The sequence below is a fragment of the Athene noctua genome, chromosome 11 (assembly GCF_965140245.1).
Source record: "Athene noctua chromosome 11, bAthNoc1.hap1.1, whole genome shotgun sequence".
Lineage (NCBI taxonomy): Eukaryota > Metazoa > Chordata > Aves > Strigiformes > Strigidae > Athene > Athene noctua.
Window position 1 is genome coordinate 8,259,719 of NC_134047.1, and position 16,614 is coordinate 8,276,332.

The 16,614-nt window shown below is 41.2% G+C and overlaps 1 protein-coding gene across 4 annotated transcripts in view; it reads right to left on the reverse strand.

Moving 5' to 3' along the window:
- TENM1 (teneurin transmembrane protein 1) overlaps positions 1–16,235 on the reverse strand; it is a 346,951-nt gene extending 330,716 nt beyond the window's left edge. For all 4 annotated transcript variants that reach the window (XM_074915503.1, XM_074915501.1, XM_074915502.1 and 1 more), the window contains exon 1: positions 15,931–16,235. The gene's annotated coding sequence lies outside the window, so the exon portion shown is untranslated. The remainder of the gene's footprint in view (positions 1–15,930) is intronic.
- Positions 16,236–16,614: the final 379 nt, after the last annotated feature.

Consider the following 16,614-nt stretch of genomic DNA (forward strand, 5'->3'; position numbering starts at 1 on the left):
ATATTACAATTCAACGTTAGTTCCAGAAAAGCTGTCAAGTTTAGGTTTTTGCTGACCCCGTTGCCACGAATCTTCCCAGGAGATTTCACATAAACAGAAAATACACAAAAAGTTATAGAGGACCATGCTGTAATCTAACACAAGGTCTGAGCTAGTTGAAGAACATGTACATGTCACTACAAATACTTAAACAAGAAGTTCAGTGTTTGATTACATCAGTCAAGGCAAATTTGGAATTGTTCAGATCTGCCAAAAGCATTTTTCTATTAAGTGACATCAGGAAAGAGGCAGCATGTATCTGCCTGCCGCAGCTTATCTGGAACACCACAGCAAAACCCCCACTCCTCTGCTACCCCTCCTGTCACACAGCTATGTTGTCTTGCTCCACCTCTCTCTTCCTTCTGCACCAATTTCAAATCACTTTGAGCATATTCAGTTTTGCACAGACGTACAAATGCAGCTGGTTTCCTTCCCTTCCAATTTATTTCTCACCTTACCTTTCTCCCCCCCCAGAACTTCTCTACATGATGCACAACCTGACATGTTGAACCCTCCGCTTTTCTCTGGCATACTATCACATTAGAAGAAACAGGTCGCAGTCTCCGAGGACAGACACCAAACAGTAACACTCTTCTAAGAGCATTTTCCCTTTGATTGCATTCCATGGTCTTCACTCCTTCAGTCTCATCTGTTATTTCCCTTGTTTTTTTAAATAAGCTTACAATAGATTTTTCATACTGTATTATAACTTGCAATGGACAAGTGCTGCTACTTGGCTGAGGTTTTTCCTTTTCAGGATGTAGCCCATTTTGGTTAATTTTTAGAGGTACGTAATGTGTCCTAAGCATTCAACCTTGATATTAAACTCCTCCAGAAAGGTATTGTCTTCACTTTCACATGTAGAAAAGTGCAGACATAGAATATAATTTAAAAAAAAAAAAAAAATCTAAGGAATTTAATATTCCGTTTCATTTGGAAAGAAAAACAACTACTAAGGGTACCCCGGTACCATAACCATGCCCTTTCATACAAAAAACTAGGCTCTCAAAAGCTTTATTAAGCCAGATCCTTAATATTCTTTTAATGCAGTATTTTTAACTGGTATGGTGCTTATGCTTGCAGAATGTTTTGATGCATTTACACTGCATTTGTATTTAATCTACAGCTCTACACTCATCCCTTAGGTGTGCAGTAATCCCCACTGTTAAAAAGGCAAAGCAAAACAAAAAAGCTGAACACACACTATTTAAGCAATCTATTTCAAACATATGTCAGAGATATATTTTATTATTTCTAAATTGGACCATTGATCAGCAAGATGATGAGCAAAGAAAAAGATCTGCTAACCTAAAATGTGTGACTCTTATTTACACTGCATTTTCAATCAATAAGGTAAAAACATTACTAAAATATGAGAAGTTATGGTTTTGATTTACTGCTGTTTCTCATGTTCAGGTATGAAGTCCACCACCACATAGAACTAGAACTGTTTATACTTCATACACTATCACTTTGCCACTGTAACATATTAATGTCACATTAGTTATGCAGAAATGATTCAAAATTTTTAAGTTCTAATAAAGGTGCCAGACATCTCTGGCTGACTGACACAGCTGTATTCTTGGTCATTATCCACAGATATTAGCTCATCCTGTAAATACCTTGCACATTGACAGCAATTGTTACGATGAAGTAAGAGCTAGCAAACACTTGATCAGAGCTTTTGTTTGTCTGGTTTTTAAAAATAGGTCTGCACTAGAAAGATTTAATATCCTTTACTTATCTACAAGGAAAAGCACATGTGGAGGAACAGGGAATACACATTCCTTTTGTATCACTCCTGTATTTGATCTTGAGTAATTTCTTTTAAACATGAGAACTTAACTTGTCTCCATCTGTTAACAACAGAGACAGTACATTTAGCATCCAACATGATGACGTTTACTAAAATGTCAACGGTTAATCATTAAGAATGACTTATGGCAGCAAGAAGGGTGCACAGCAAGCTCACCACCCTGGACTTCAGGAGAGCAGACTTTGGTCTCTTCAGTGAGCCGCTTGGCAGAGGACCATGGAATAAAGCCCTAGGGGGAAGAGGGGCTCAAGAAAGCTGGTGGCTATTCAAGGATCACCTGCACCAAGCTCAGGAACCTGACAAAGAGGAAGTCAGGAGGCCTGCATGGAAGAACAAGGGACTCCTAGACAAGCTCAAACACAAAAAGGAAGCCTATAGAAGTGGAAGCAAGGACAGGTAAGCTTGGGTGGAGTACAGAGAAAGTGTCCAGGCAGTCAGGGTTCAGGTTAGGAAGGCCAAAGCCCTGACAGAATTCAGTCTGGCCAGGGACATCAAGGGCAACAAGAAAAGCTTCTATGGGTACAGCAGTGATAATGGGAAGACTAGGGAAAATATGGGCCCTCTCCAGAAGGAAATGGGAGACCTGATTACCCAGGACATGGAAAAGGTGGAGGTACTCAACTTTTGTGCCTCAGTCTTCACCGGCAAGGGCTCCAGCCACACCACCCAAGACACAGAAGGTAAAGGCAGGGACTGGGAGAAGGAAGTCAAGAGTCCACTGTAGGAGATCAGGTTTGAGACCATCTAAGGAGCCTGGAGGTGCACAAGTCCATGGGACCTGCTGAGATGCATCTGCGGGTCCCGAGGGAACTGGCAGATGCAATGGCTAAGCCACTATCCATTGTAATTGAGAAGTCGCGGCAGTCCAGTGAAGTTCCCGCAGACTGGAAAAGGGGAAACATAACCCTCATTTTTAGAAAGGATCAAAAGGAAGACCCAGGGAAGTACAGGCCTGTCAGTTTCACCTCTGTGCCCAGTGACATCGTAGAACAGATCTTCTTGGAAACTATGCTAGGGCCCATGGAAAATAAGGAGGTGACTGATGACAGCCAGCATGGCTTCACCAAGGGCAAATCCTGCCTGATGCATTTGGTGGCCTTCTAGAGGTACATAGAGGACAGGGTTACAGCACTGATGGATAACGAAGAGCAACTGATGTCATCTACCTGGACTTCTGCAAAGCTTTTGACACTGTCCTGCATGACATCCTTGTCTCTAAATTGGAGACATATGGATTTGACACATCGACCACTCAGTGGATAAGGAATTGGCTGGATGGTCGCACTCAAAAGTGGCTGTCAACAGCTCGATGTCCAAGTGGAGAGCAGTGATGAGTGGCATCCTTGGGGGGGGATGTTGGGACCGGTGCTGTTTAGCACTTTTGTCGGCGACATGGACAGTGGGATCGAGGTACCCTCAGCAAGTTCACCAGCAACACCGAGCTGTGTGGTGCGGTCACACGCTGGAGGGAAGGGATGGGCCATCCACAAGGACCTGGACAGGCTGGAGAGGTGGGACAGTGTGAAACTCATGGAGTTCAACAAGGCCAAGGGCAAGGTCCTGCCCATGGGTCGGGGCAATCCCAAGCACAAATCCAGGCTGGGCGAGGAGTGGATTGAGAACAGCCCCAAGGAGAAGGACTTGGGAGTATTGGTGGATGGAAAACTGACTGTGAGCCAGCAATGTGCGCTCACAGCCCAGAAAGCCAACCGTGTCCTGGGCTGCATCCAGAGCAGTGTGGCCAGCAGGGCGAGGGATGGGATTCTCCCCCTCTGTTCTGCTCTCGTGAGACCCCCCCTGCAGTTCTGTGTCCAGCTCTGGGGCCCCCAACATCAGAAGGACATGGACCTGCTTGAGCAGGTCCAGAGGAGGCCACAAAGATGATCAGGGGCTGGAGCACCTCCCCTGTGAGGACAGGCTGAGAGAGTTGGGGGTGTTCAGCTGGAGAAGAGAAGGCTCTGGGGAGACCTTAGAGCGGCCTCCCAGTGCTTAAAGGGGCTACAGAAAAGGTGGGGAGGGACTCCTGATCAGGCTGTGTAGGAGTAGGAAGAGGGGTGACAGCTTTAAACTGAGAGAGGGTAGACTTAGATTACATACATGAAGAAATTCTTCCCTGTGAGGGTGGTGAGGCCCTGGCACAGGCTGCCCAGAGAAGCTGTGGCTGCCCCCTCCCTGGCAGGGTTCAAGGCCAGGTTGGACGGGGCTTGGAGCAACCTGGGCTGGTGGAAGGTGTCCCTGGCCATGGCAGGGGGAGTGGAACTAAGTGATCTTTAAGGCCCCTTCCAACCCAAACCATTCTGAGTGAGACTGGAATAACTAACACTTCAAGGGCCTTATTTATATTTGCTTTATGATTTATGGCATGGTAGTAATAAGTAATGATAAAACACAATACAATCATATGTCTGTGAAAAGTTCTGAAAACATAACACAAATTTTTAAATCAGCAACATAGACATCTACATTCTAGTATTCATCTTCTGAGAATTATGATATAAAATCACTTTATTTAATTTCTTGGACCTGGATTATTTTTATTATTTGAGCATATAGTCTAAGTTTAGTGTAACTGCATGTGTGTATATATACAAGACAACTACCAGTATCACTCAGTTTCCACACATTCACACATGGCTAATACATAATGGGACTCCACATGCAGCTCCATTCCATACCCAAAAAATTGAATGCAAGAAATCCAATGTGTAAATAAGTTCCATATTCAGAACAGAGAACAGCTAAGTGTTCTACATCTCAGTTCTCTTCTGACACAAAGTCAGAATCCAGATAGACTGGAAACAACTCAACTAGCATGCCTGCTCTGTGGAAAAGGGCAGGCTTATTCAAACATCCTTGGGTCAAGAAAATAAGGAAAAGGAGTATCAAAACTTACTCCAAGACTACTCAGCAACAGGAAGACAAGAAATGTCTCATCTCCTTGCACACCAGAACAGTTCTCACAAATTCATCTTTTTTTTTTTTCCCTTAGGGACATTTTATGAAGATTAATTTCTATATCTTGTTTCATTATTGTTCAAGAAAGCTTCAGATTTTCTGTTCAAATGTAATAACATCAGTTAAGTTACAAACTGCATTTTTAGGATGCATTTTCCCCAAGATTTTAAGAGTCATTTCAGCTTTTAAAACACCTTGAAATTACTCTCAATGTGGAAGTTACAAATAAAGGAGTTAGCATTTTCATCCTCTGGGTAGTATTTTTTCCTGACATTCAATTAACCCTGTATCACTGATATTAGTATTTCAATTTCCATTGAAGTTACATTTCTGGTGCTTTTTTTGTTGCTCAAACAGGTTCTTAAATTTACTAAATGTACATTAAGGTAAAGCCAATGGCATTTAATATAGTGAATCAACTGAACTGAAGGTAACATCTACAAGCTAGTCAAAAAAGCAGAGAAGCATCTAAATTACATCTCCTATCAAGTATAAATACTAGTAAAATTACTGTGTTACATAATGTTAACTGCAGCTATAATTTCTACATAAATATTTCCACATTATATTATACCAAATTTTAAGATGGATGAGGGCTTCCAAGCAAATACCTTTAAACATACAGAAAACACCAAAACATCAACAAATAAAAAAAATGAAGCTTTTCTAAAGTTAGATGGAAATAGTAGACATTAGCTTCATCCACATGAAATTATTTTTAAGCCTACCAGTAAAGATTTTTTTTCTTAAGGAATTAATATTTATGTGGTTTCAACCATAGGCAAAGATGAATGAGTACTGAAATCTGTTCATTTAAGCATGCTCTCCTCACCGTGAAATGCAATAGGAGATTATCAAGTACAGACTTATCTGAAGTGCCAAGATAAGAATATAACCAGTATCTCCTTTTTACTTAAGCAGCATCAAAACCTTACTTTCCTTCCAGTGGAAGTACCATTTAACACAACTTCCCTCTAGTTACATTCATGGAGACCAACTTACTCTTTCCACATTTATATGTCTCTCTTAGCTAATTGTTTGACTCATTGAAAGCAGAACAATATTAAGATGCAACATATTGAATATTCATTTTGAAGAAGGCAAACACCACTCACAATTCCATCATTGTTACTGAAACCTGCTACAACTGTACTAGGGAATATTTACATGCATATGTAAAAGTTCAGCCAAATATTACTAGGCTGTACCCTTGGCCAAGAAACAATCAAAAGTTAGTTAAGTTGGTAAGTTGGAGAGGTGGGCAAGTCTACCTCTAACTGATTTTAATAAACTTTGAATATGCCACTTATCAGTGCTTCAGCAAGATGCTCAATCTTTCCAAATAAGTATCTACGTAGTAAAATGAAGATGAAGCTTTTGGTGAGCATCACTGGAAAACTCTGAAGATATAAAAGCATTCAACAACATAGTGCTGGCCTGGCAGAATTATCAGAAAGGCTGATGTGCTGGTGGCTGGTTGATCAGCTCTTACTACAGATTCATAGATTTGCATAGTAGCTAGACTGAATCAGAGCTTTTTTTTTTCTCTAGAGGCATCTCCATTCAGTCATGTCAATGACAAACCAGCTTCATATTGAAATAAACATAGCGCTGGTAATGAATGACAGACTGGATAACCTGCTATACTTTTTCCATATCAATATACCATAAGACTAAATCAACCTCTATAAGGGAAAAATAGCATTACTTTAATACGTGTCCACTTAGGATTCCATATAACCCTACATAATAAAAAATTTTTTCTAAACATGGTATTTTATTTCAAATAATTTAAAAAATGTATTTATTCATTAGAAAGGACTGTACTAAAACACTGAAATCAACAACAGTGGATTAAATTCCCCTTACTACTTTTACATTGTGATATTTATTGGTAACTTCTGCATGGGTTTTACATACCTAAGTTGTAAAAAAGAGAGAAGCTCCTTATGAGAGGAGCACAAAAATCTTGGAAAATTTAAAGTTTGTACACTGCGATTATAATTGAACTTTAAAGGTAAGCAAAGCAAAGGTGGCAAAGCAAATGCCGCATCTCCTTTTCTTAAGCGGTAAAGCAGCTAAACAGAACAGCAACTACTATATGTAAAATTGCTTACACCAATCTTTGCTAAACTACAATCTGACTTTATCCTATTTTCACTAATTTCAAAGACAGAAAATCCTGTAACTCCAGTCAGTGAGATCAGGACTGGGCCTTTAAAGAAAAAACAAAACTACATTAAAGCCTGTTTGGTCTCATGAAAACAAACTGTTTTCATTTGTTCATTATTTCAAGGGCAATATTTCAAAATTAAAAAGTAGTTTACAAAAAAAACCCCTCACTCTGAACAATTCATTTGCACAGCAAACAAATGGCACCACATACAGAAGCACTGACTTTTTTTTTTTTTTTTTTTTTTTTACTATAATGGTCAACAATTTCACATCAATAACTAAATCATTCAAAATCATTTTTGGGATTGTAATATATCCATTTCCTAAATCTTCTATGATTGGATTCAGTTAGTTAGGTCCTGAGAAGCTTAGAAACATTTACTTGAAGATAATTGTTGTGATGCTGATTTACAAGCTATAGCTTGATACGGTTCCATTAGATTACCACACATGGGTTACCATGCATTAGATGTGGTAACAGCTCATGTACACACATATAAAGACAGTAAATACATTTTGTAGTAAGAATAAAACACATATTAATACCTAGGAGATTCATTTTAAAGCTCTTTTGTTTGCTATTGCAAAACAGGGCTAGGAGTCTGAGCTAGGCAATCATTTAGCTAAATAGTTTCATCACTAAATAATACTGTTTGGCACTGATAAAAAAAAAATCTGCAAATTTTGACAGAATTTGACAATTTGTTTCTTTTCTTTGTTCATGTCAAAACAATGTTTCTTCTTTAGAAATAAGCTAAAAGAAATTTTAAGAAACTCTTTAGAATTTTTCATTTTACATCATTCAATGTAGTGCTTCTCAGTCCCAATTTCTTCATTTGCTCATGAAATAATCTTCAATCATTCCTAGTTTTGGTTCTATTACAAATTCTAAGATAAAGAGATTGCATTGGATGTAGGATATCACATCTATCTGTCTCCCTCTATAATCTTTAAAGATAGACCATATTTGCATTCTGCAGAGCAGACATCGGTAACAAAGCACACACAAAAAAAAGAAACAAGCAAACAAGAAAAGAGAAAATTAGGTACCTTTCCCTAGTTTTACCAATGGACTGAATAGTTTTTTCTCTTATCTGGAGGTGCATAAGATAAGTCTTATTTCTAACACTTATTTTTATTTTAAAAACCTGTAAAACCAAAAAAAATCCCATGAAGCTTCCATGCTCACCATTAAAAAAGAGCAAACTGACAAGCAAAATACCCAACATAACTCAACTGCTAATAGCACTGACCTCGTTGATATATTATCTAAAAGAAGTCTCAAAACAGCAGTACAGGAATTTACAGTAATCTCTCATGTACGTTACAGGTTTGCATTTGGGAATGGTAACATCAACATAGAAAACAATTTCCCATGGTCTTTAGCTGCTACTCTAGAAAGCTTAGTATGAATTGCTCAGAGCAGTTCAATACAGCTCATATATGCTTTGTGATTTCAAAATTCAATTTTGTAACTCATAATCAACTACAAAAATATGAACCGAATATGAGCAACATTAAAATGCAATTTCTTCTTACTATTGACTACTTATCAACTGACAACTTAGTCTGTTGAAATTAAAACAATTGGTATATTTTATGGTGATTGCTAAAGCTGCTGACCATAAGTAAAATTATTGTGCTTTATAGACTTAAAAGCCTCTTAATCTAAGCAGCCAATTTAACCTAACATTTCTAAAGACAATGTAACTTTATTTAAAGTGTGTTAATGAAACATTAAAAGCTTGCACAATTAAATTATAGTTGAATATATTCATCTTAACTCTTCCCTCCAGTATGTCTGCAGATAAGAATCTGCTTTAGTTATACAATAAAATTGCAAAGCATGTCATAGAAATGATGACTATCCATCTACATTTACAAAAGTTCAGATGAAAGACATCCCTTCCCTCTCACTCCCTGCTCAAACTGTTACTTAGGCAAGCAAACCAGCACCAAATCCTCTGCTGAACCACATGGTATGACTTCATTCATGGAATCAGCAGCATGTTTCCACCTAGGTGCTACATCAGTATAAAATGCCTATTTACAGCTATGAGATATTGGCCCATTTCCTCTAATTAACACCTTATTTAATAAGCATTACCAAAACATTAATTCTCAGAACAGTACTGCAAGTTTCAAACAACAGACAGAGGTAAAAGTAAAGTTCCCACACTCATCTTCATATGCTACATCTTTGGGGTTTTTTAATAACCAAAATAGTTGCTTACTACTAAGATCTATTCTTGTACTCTTTAAAGACATTTAGTCCATGGTTACTCTGATTTATTGAAATGTATGGAATTTGTGGAAATCCACAGTACAGCTAACAGATTGATAAAACTCCAAACATTTGAGCTGATTACACTGTAATAGAGGTAAGGTCTCATATTCTAGCAAACATACATGAAAATGCATCGTGCAGATAAGGAACGCCACCACTTGTGGACACCAAATCATTTGGACAAATGCAAGAGGCATGTTTTACAGCAATACACAGAATAAATTTTGCAGATAGTTGTATCCAAATGCAGTCCCCATGTATTAATCTAAAAACTTCAATGACCAAAATTCCATTTCGTACACAATCCAGGACATCTTTCCTGATAAAAGTAGCTAGGCTACATGCTGTAAAAGCCATCTTGTCCTAGGTGAGGGAAGATCTAGGTGCAAACTCTGACGCTTGTAACTGCCTACTTATAAGGAGAAGAAAGAAAGAACATTACCAGTCATTACTCCTACTACCAGTTGTTTGTCACTTAAAAGTAGTTAATAATACAAACTTAAACAAGAAAAATATATTAAGATATGCATTTAAATGCTATTTTACTAGTTGAGGGCACAGCGTGGGCTCTACATCAAAGAGAATTATTTGTATTTTGCATGGGTGCGATAGAATTTTCTTGTAGGAGCTGAAGTACTAATAAAGAAGAGGGAAAGGGAAATAAAGACTAAAGCTTGCAAAACCAGAGTTCTCAGTTCAACACCAACCTAACATTAGAGAACCTGGTATATGCACTTCCTTAGTAAAAAAATGCAGTAAGGGTGGTTCTTCCTTTCCATATTCAGATCTGGGTAAAAGCATGGAGAAAGGCTTACCTCTGGGAGAGTAAGTGGAGGTAAGGGGAGGCTGATGATGAGCAAGATCAAAGCTGTGAAAAAGCAGCTGAAATCAGAACAACACAGATTTCAATTCACTGGACTTCACAAAACAGAAGGGCTCAACACGATGATACAGAGCCCTGCAGAAAAGCAGACAAAATTCTGGATGAATTGGGAGCTCTGAGGAAAGAGCTTGGGAGAAACGGATGAAAACGAAATTAAAGTCAGCTCATAGGTGCATCTATAACCTGGATGTACAGAGGGTGAGGGACATTTAGTTGTTAGGGTTTATAGAGCACATCAGGTGGTTATGACAGAGTAAGACCTGTAAGCATGGTTCTCACATGTTGTGAATGGGAAGGGCTAAGAGCTGTGCAAAAGTGGGAGTAAGAGGAATCTGAAAAGGAACAGGAAAAACTGTGAATATGTCAGAGAACGAAGTCAGGAAAACACAGCAGCTGTTTGGAGCAAGAAATAATTTGGTGATATAGGCGCACCAGAAATACCCATCTATAGGAAAGCAGTACTGTCTTCAGAGGTGAAAAGGCTCTATGGTTAGTGGTGCACGTGTGGAAGACAGAATTTGAAAGAGGAAACTTCTATCTGAGGAGTAACAGATATTCCTGCTGAGGATGGCTTATAGGAACAAGCAGGAAGGCTTGTATCCAGACCATCAGGAAGCCCGTAACCAGGAATGCTGCTTCTGCATTGTTTCTTTCCCAGTGACACCTCTCTGGTCCAATAGTTGGCCAATAACTTGTGTAAAAAATGAATTCAGAAACAAAATGGGCTGCACAGCTAAATCAGAAAAATCATATAACACATCAAAGTAGCTGAAAAAGAAAGTGTCTTCTGTAACAAAAACGTGTGTTATGAGAAAAGTAGTTTGCTTTTTAGAAAAGGTATCTGTGATGTTTCAGATAAGCAACACAACCTCCATCAATCTTTCTTATTCCACAAAAATGGGGCAAGAAAGTCTCACTCCTCCAACCGGTACATGAAAACCATCATACTCCCTACTCTGCTGTTGACTGTTACCACCTTTTGGAACCATCTTCCATAGGCTCAGAGCACTGGTATGAGGAAACAGAGAGTAGGACAGTCAACCACCTCCCAGGTTTGTATTATCTATCAAGCACAACAGTCCACCACCCATTACCATGGAAATGTGTGGAACTTGCAAAGTTCCACTTCTTGAAGTTCTTCTATTAGAAAAACAAAAAATTCAGTTTACAATCATTAACACTGATTTATCATTAGAAAAAGTAATGGTATTATTTAATAACAATACCCTTAAAAGGAGTGGTCAAGTTATTGATACACTACTCAAAGCAAACTCAATGCACTCACAGTCACATATGCCGTCTGAAAATCTTTACTCCTGAATTACTCTGTTCTCACTAAGTTTCTGTAGTTAATATGACACAACACAAAACTCTTTGGCAGATGAGGCAAATACACTACACGCACACACTGCAGCCAGTATTTCATTAAGGACTACTTAAGTCCCAAGAGACCCCTCTTTTAGTAGAAGTTTCTTTAAAAGTTGCATTGCTATAAAACACACTGCCCTGCAACCCCATCATAATGCAGCAGTCTGTGAACATGCATATGAACAAAATTATGCATAAACCAATTATCCCTTAGAGTAGAAAATTATGCAAGAGCAATTGCATGAAAATGTCATCCAAAATAGTGTTCCAAATCTATCTACAGTCCTGAAACAGTTACAGAAGAGACTATTTGCTTACAACCCTTTTCGGATCTAAAATCCAACATTTCAATAACAGAAACACAAATTCTTTAAAATATGTCAAAATGTTGTCAGTTGTTTAAGATTGAAGTTCATACAGACAGAAAGAACTGTACAGGTAAGACACAGGCATGCACTGTATAAAAGCAGAACGCTATACCTAAAACCTCAAATGCCTTGTCTTTAAAAATAATAAAGAAAAAAAAAAAAAAGAGTTTATGGACTCCTCATAACCCTTAGCAAACACATCTCTGCATTCAGGAAAACAAACAAACCAAAACACCAAAAATGCCAACAGCCTACAAGCAAACCAAAAAATACATCTGTAATTTGGAACAAGCAGTACTATCTACTTAAAAGAGGCTCTGAACTGGAAGAGTGCAGTAATTGCTCATTAAGGCTACAGAAAATAAGCACTGCTGAGTGAAGGCTTCCAAAGCAACAAGCCAGTGTAAGCTCAATTCAATACAGTCATTTTAATTTTAATACAGACAACACTAACTAGAAGCAATCTCGTCCCTCCAATCTTACACTACATGTTTTTCAAAACTCAGAAATGAGAATTCTGTACTAGAAAGTAGGAAACAATTCAACAAGAGTGTGAATTCACTCACACAGTGGACTCAGCCAAGAAGATTAATATCAAATATATGTGATTTCTGTTCTTTTAAATAGAGAAATTCAAATAAAACAGAGCAGTACAACAGAGTGAAAACAAAGAAAGAATACTTATTTTCAATAATATACTCAATATACTAAAGTTTAAATTTGTAATAGAAAAACAGTATTAAAAAAACAAAGGTAGCTTTAAGTATCTTTTAATCAGATTGCAGATATATTCTGTTAAAACAGTAAATACAGTAGTAAAGAAACTGACTTGTTTCTCAGCGTAGATTAGTCCACTAGATATTTAGTAAGTTTTTGCAGAGTTGAGTTTTTGGGTGTCCTCAATATTTTACTGAAATAATTTTTAGAAAAGAGAGGTTCTCATTAGGAAAACCTACTTATATTAATGATTTTAATGTATACGTACATATTTCTATAAGTCATAAAGGACAGTCATACATATGCTGTTCTTAAAACTCTAAGACTCTGTTTAAAAGAGCTAACACCACCACGACCACTTCGTATTTTCAGCTTTAATTTGACCCTAAATATATTGTCAAAGGACTGGCTAGACAGTAGCACCTAAGTAGACTGTTACATATTAGCAAGACGCAGCCAGTGCAATTGAACTCTCTTTGACTTGACGCTTTTTACAGTTACACGGTGTTGAACATTAAGTCAGTTGTGCTGAAACTGTGAAATGTAATGAACAGACAAATCTAGATAAGCAAGTAGCAGACAAGAAATCAGAAACTCCTGAATTTCAAGCATAGCGCCATCACCAATTTAATATTGGATCTCTAAAACATTTTAAACTCTAGTCCCACTACAGTTGTTGTGTGATACTGACAGTCACTGCAGCTGAAGCAAAGGAAGGGCACACACCATTCTCCCAGTCTGTAAAATGGGAACAAAATGTATTCTTGAAGAAATGAAGAGGACAGTTTTTCCATAACCAAAGCCCTAAGGTAATGATGAAATAAACAACATTTTTCTTCTTACATTTTTCAGATTAAGATCTGTTAAAAATTCAATCCATACCATTTAGACCTCAGGAATCACACTGAAACAATGTCCTGCCTGCTCCAATTGACACCAGCGCCAACCCTCAGAATTTCTTACCTCAATGAAAAGAAGACAGTACACACTTACCTATTCCTAACCCATTACTGCAGAGCAAAAATGTTACATATCTCCATACACACGTGACTACAGGCACATGTGTTAAGCAACCATGTCGGTTCCTCAGTTTTAAAGACTATCATCTTAAACTATGATGCCATAGTTTATGGTCAATGATCAAATGAGCAATAATAGATTTCTCTTTCTTTTCTCACATGACATTGCTTTTATACAGAAATCTGAATACATTTCAGTGGCTTTTTTATACAATGTTTTCATTTACTTCCCCATTTGACTACTTGAGATGTTAAGAGCAGTAATTTGCATTCCCACATTCTTAAGAGTTGCTTTTAATAAGAATTTTCTATTTTTTGATTTATATATGTAATTTAAATATCTAAAATTTGGCAAATGGAAGGCACTTTTCTCTGTGAAAGAAAATACTTTTACTTAAGTATCTGAAATTTAGTTTTCCTGTTGTAGTTTTGTGGGGTTTTTTTAAGATCAGACATTCATAGAACAAAACCTACTGGGAACGTGTTATTCAGAAAAATTCTAATCATTCCTTGAAACAAAACTGATAAAACCAAAAAAAAAAAAAAACCAAACCCAAACCACCAACAAAAAAGGCAACACCCACAAAGGTTCCTAAATCCCCAAGCTGTTAAAAGATTTGAGTTCTTGAAACAAGCCCAAACCCCCAAAACATACAGTTGCATTAAAAATACATTAACAACTTCTGATGATTTTATACTATCAATATATGATATCTATAGGGAAAACAGCAATTAGTTTATTAACAACCCTGTATTTCATCTGAGGAGGAGTGTTCTGAAATTAGCCCATAGCATTGCAAGTCATGCATAAAATAAGCTTTGAAAAGAAACTATGGACAAGAAAGAAGGAAAACTATTGGGCTGGGTCTCACCTTCGGATGGATAGCTCTTCCCCTACTACAGTCTGTCTTGCTATTTGTGATTCACAGCGGTCTCTACAACAGCAGGAACTCCGTACTTCAAATATCAGATTGCTCTACATTAAGCTTCACAATTAACAGCTAAAATACAGGCACTAGGAGTGGTGGAGTTTTGTTACTGCAAAAACATATGGAGATATAGTAGATGTTTGAGATGCTTGCCCCACCACACGGACAGTTGATATTTATTTCCATAGTAGAGGGTATCTGGCTCGTTAATTATCAGCGAAGCATCAGCACAATGAAGATGGGTATCTACAACCTTTGGATATTACGAACACAATCAATTAAAGACTATCACTAAGTAGCTATTGCACAGTCTGAAACGGGAGCATATATTTCAGTCAAAGAAGGGCGGGGGGGGAGCGTAGGGAAGAAGTTCTTGCCATGGATTTGAGAATTAGAACATGTAAACCCCACATCTGCTAAGGTAAGCGTGCTGACATTTAACACAGTAAGATCACGCAGTTAACACCGGAGCAGCAGGGACCTCTCTGCGCGCCACAGCGGTACCGACCGCCAGCCCGAGCACCCACCGACAAGCCTAAAGCCTCGGCCACGCGCTACAGCTGTGCGGTATTTGGGGGGAAAAACCCAACACCCGAGAGCAGCACAGCGGTACCAGGGCTGCACGCACGCCGTGCCCGAACCCAGCGACTCCCGGATCCCACGGACGGGAGGAGAACGGACTAAATATACATCTGACAGATGACGTCTGAGAAGCAGCGAGAAACGAGGCAGCCCCGTCCGCCAGCGGGGAGCGCGCGCGGCCGCTGCCCCGGCAGACCCCTCGCACCCCCGCGCGCACCGGGGTTTTTTGCACCGGAGCGGCCCGACCGCTCCCGCAGCCGCCAGCCGCGGAGCCGCGGCGCCCCGCCTTTCCCCGGCCGCCCCCCGCGGAGAGCCGCGCACAGGAGCCGCCGCCGCCGCCCCGCTTCGCCTCAGCCGCGGACGGGGAGCAGCCGCCGCCCGGCGCGAGCGCCAGCGCGCGGCAGCCGCGGGCAGAGGAGAGCGGGTGCCCCGGCCCCGCGCGCAGCCCCTCCGCCGGGCGACGGCGCGAGCGCCCCTCGCGCGCGCAGCGGCCGCGGGTGCCGGCGGCGGGGCCAAGCCCGCGCGGTGCCCGCACGGTTCCGCCGCACACGGGCGGGCGCACATACGCACCCAGAGGCACTCACAAAAAAAAAAAAAAAAAACCCCAAATCCGAAAAACCCACCCAAAAGCCCTCTGAGAGCGCCCGGTGGCTCCCGCTCCGGCGGGGCAAGGCGCCCGCGGCGGGGCCGGGCACCCCCCCTCGCCGCCCCGGCACGGCCACCGCCCGCACCCCGCGAGAGGCGAAGTTCGGGCGCCTGCGGCGCCGCTCCCGCGTCCCCAGCAAAACTTACCGAGCGCGGCCACGGGCTGAACTTTCAGCAGCGCCCCGGCTCAGCCCCGCCGACGGCTTCTCCCATCGCCTCTAGGTGCGGTGCCCGCGCCCCGCTCCCCGGCGGCTGCGGCGCGGGCGAATATAAATCCACATTGCCGCTGCTGGCGCCTCGCGGCTCCCCCGCAGCCCGCCCCGGCCCCTCCGCCCCGCTGAGGGACGGCGCCGGCTCCTGCTGCCGCGGCTCGACCCGCCGCGAACGGAGGCGGCGCGTCAGGCTGCGAGCAGCCGAGGCGCGAGGGGAAGCGGGGCCGGGCTCGGCGTAGCCCCGCCGCCGCTGCTGCCACCGCCGCCGCTCCTCTCTGGCGGCTGTAGTGTCAGCGGCGCCGCTCGCTTTCAGGGTGGGTTTTTGGGTTTTTTTCTTTCTCTCTTTTTTTTTTTTTTTTTTTTTTTCCCCTTTTCAGCTCCTTCGCTGTTAATGAGCATGCCCGGGAGATCTGCGCAGGCGCGTTACCGGCCGCCGCGCCTCAAGTCGCCTCGCACCGACCGCCAGCGCGGGCTGGAGGCGCGAGCTGAGGGGCTGCGAGCCGGGGCGAGGCGGCCCCGGGGCGGCCGGGAGCCGCGGGAGGGCGGCGGCTGAGCCCTGAGGCGCGAAGCTTTCGGCAGAGTTGGAGAAGTAGCCGGGGCGGTGAGGCAGCTGCGCCCG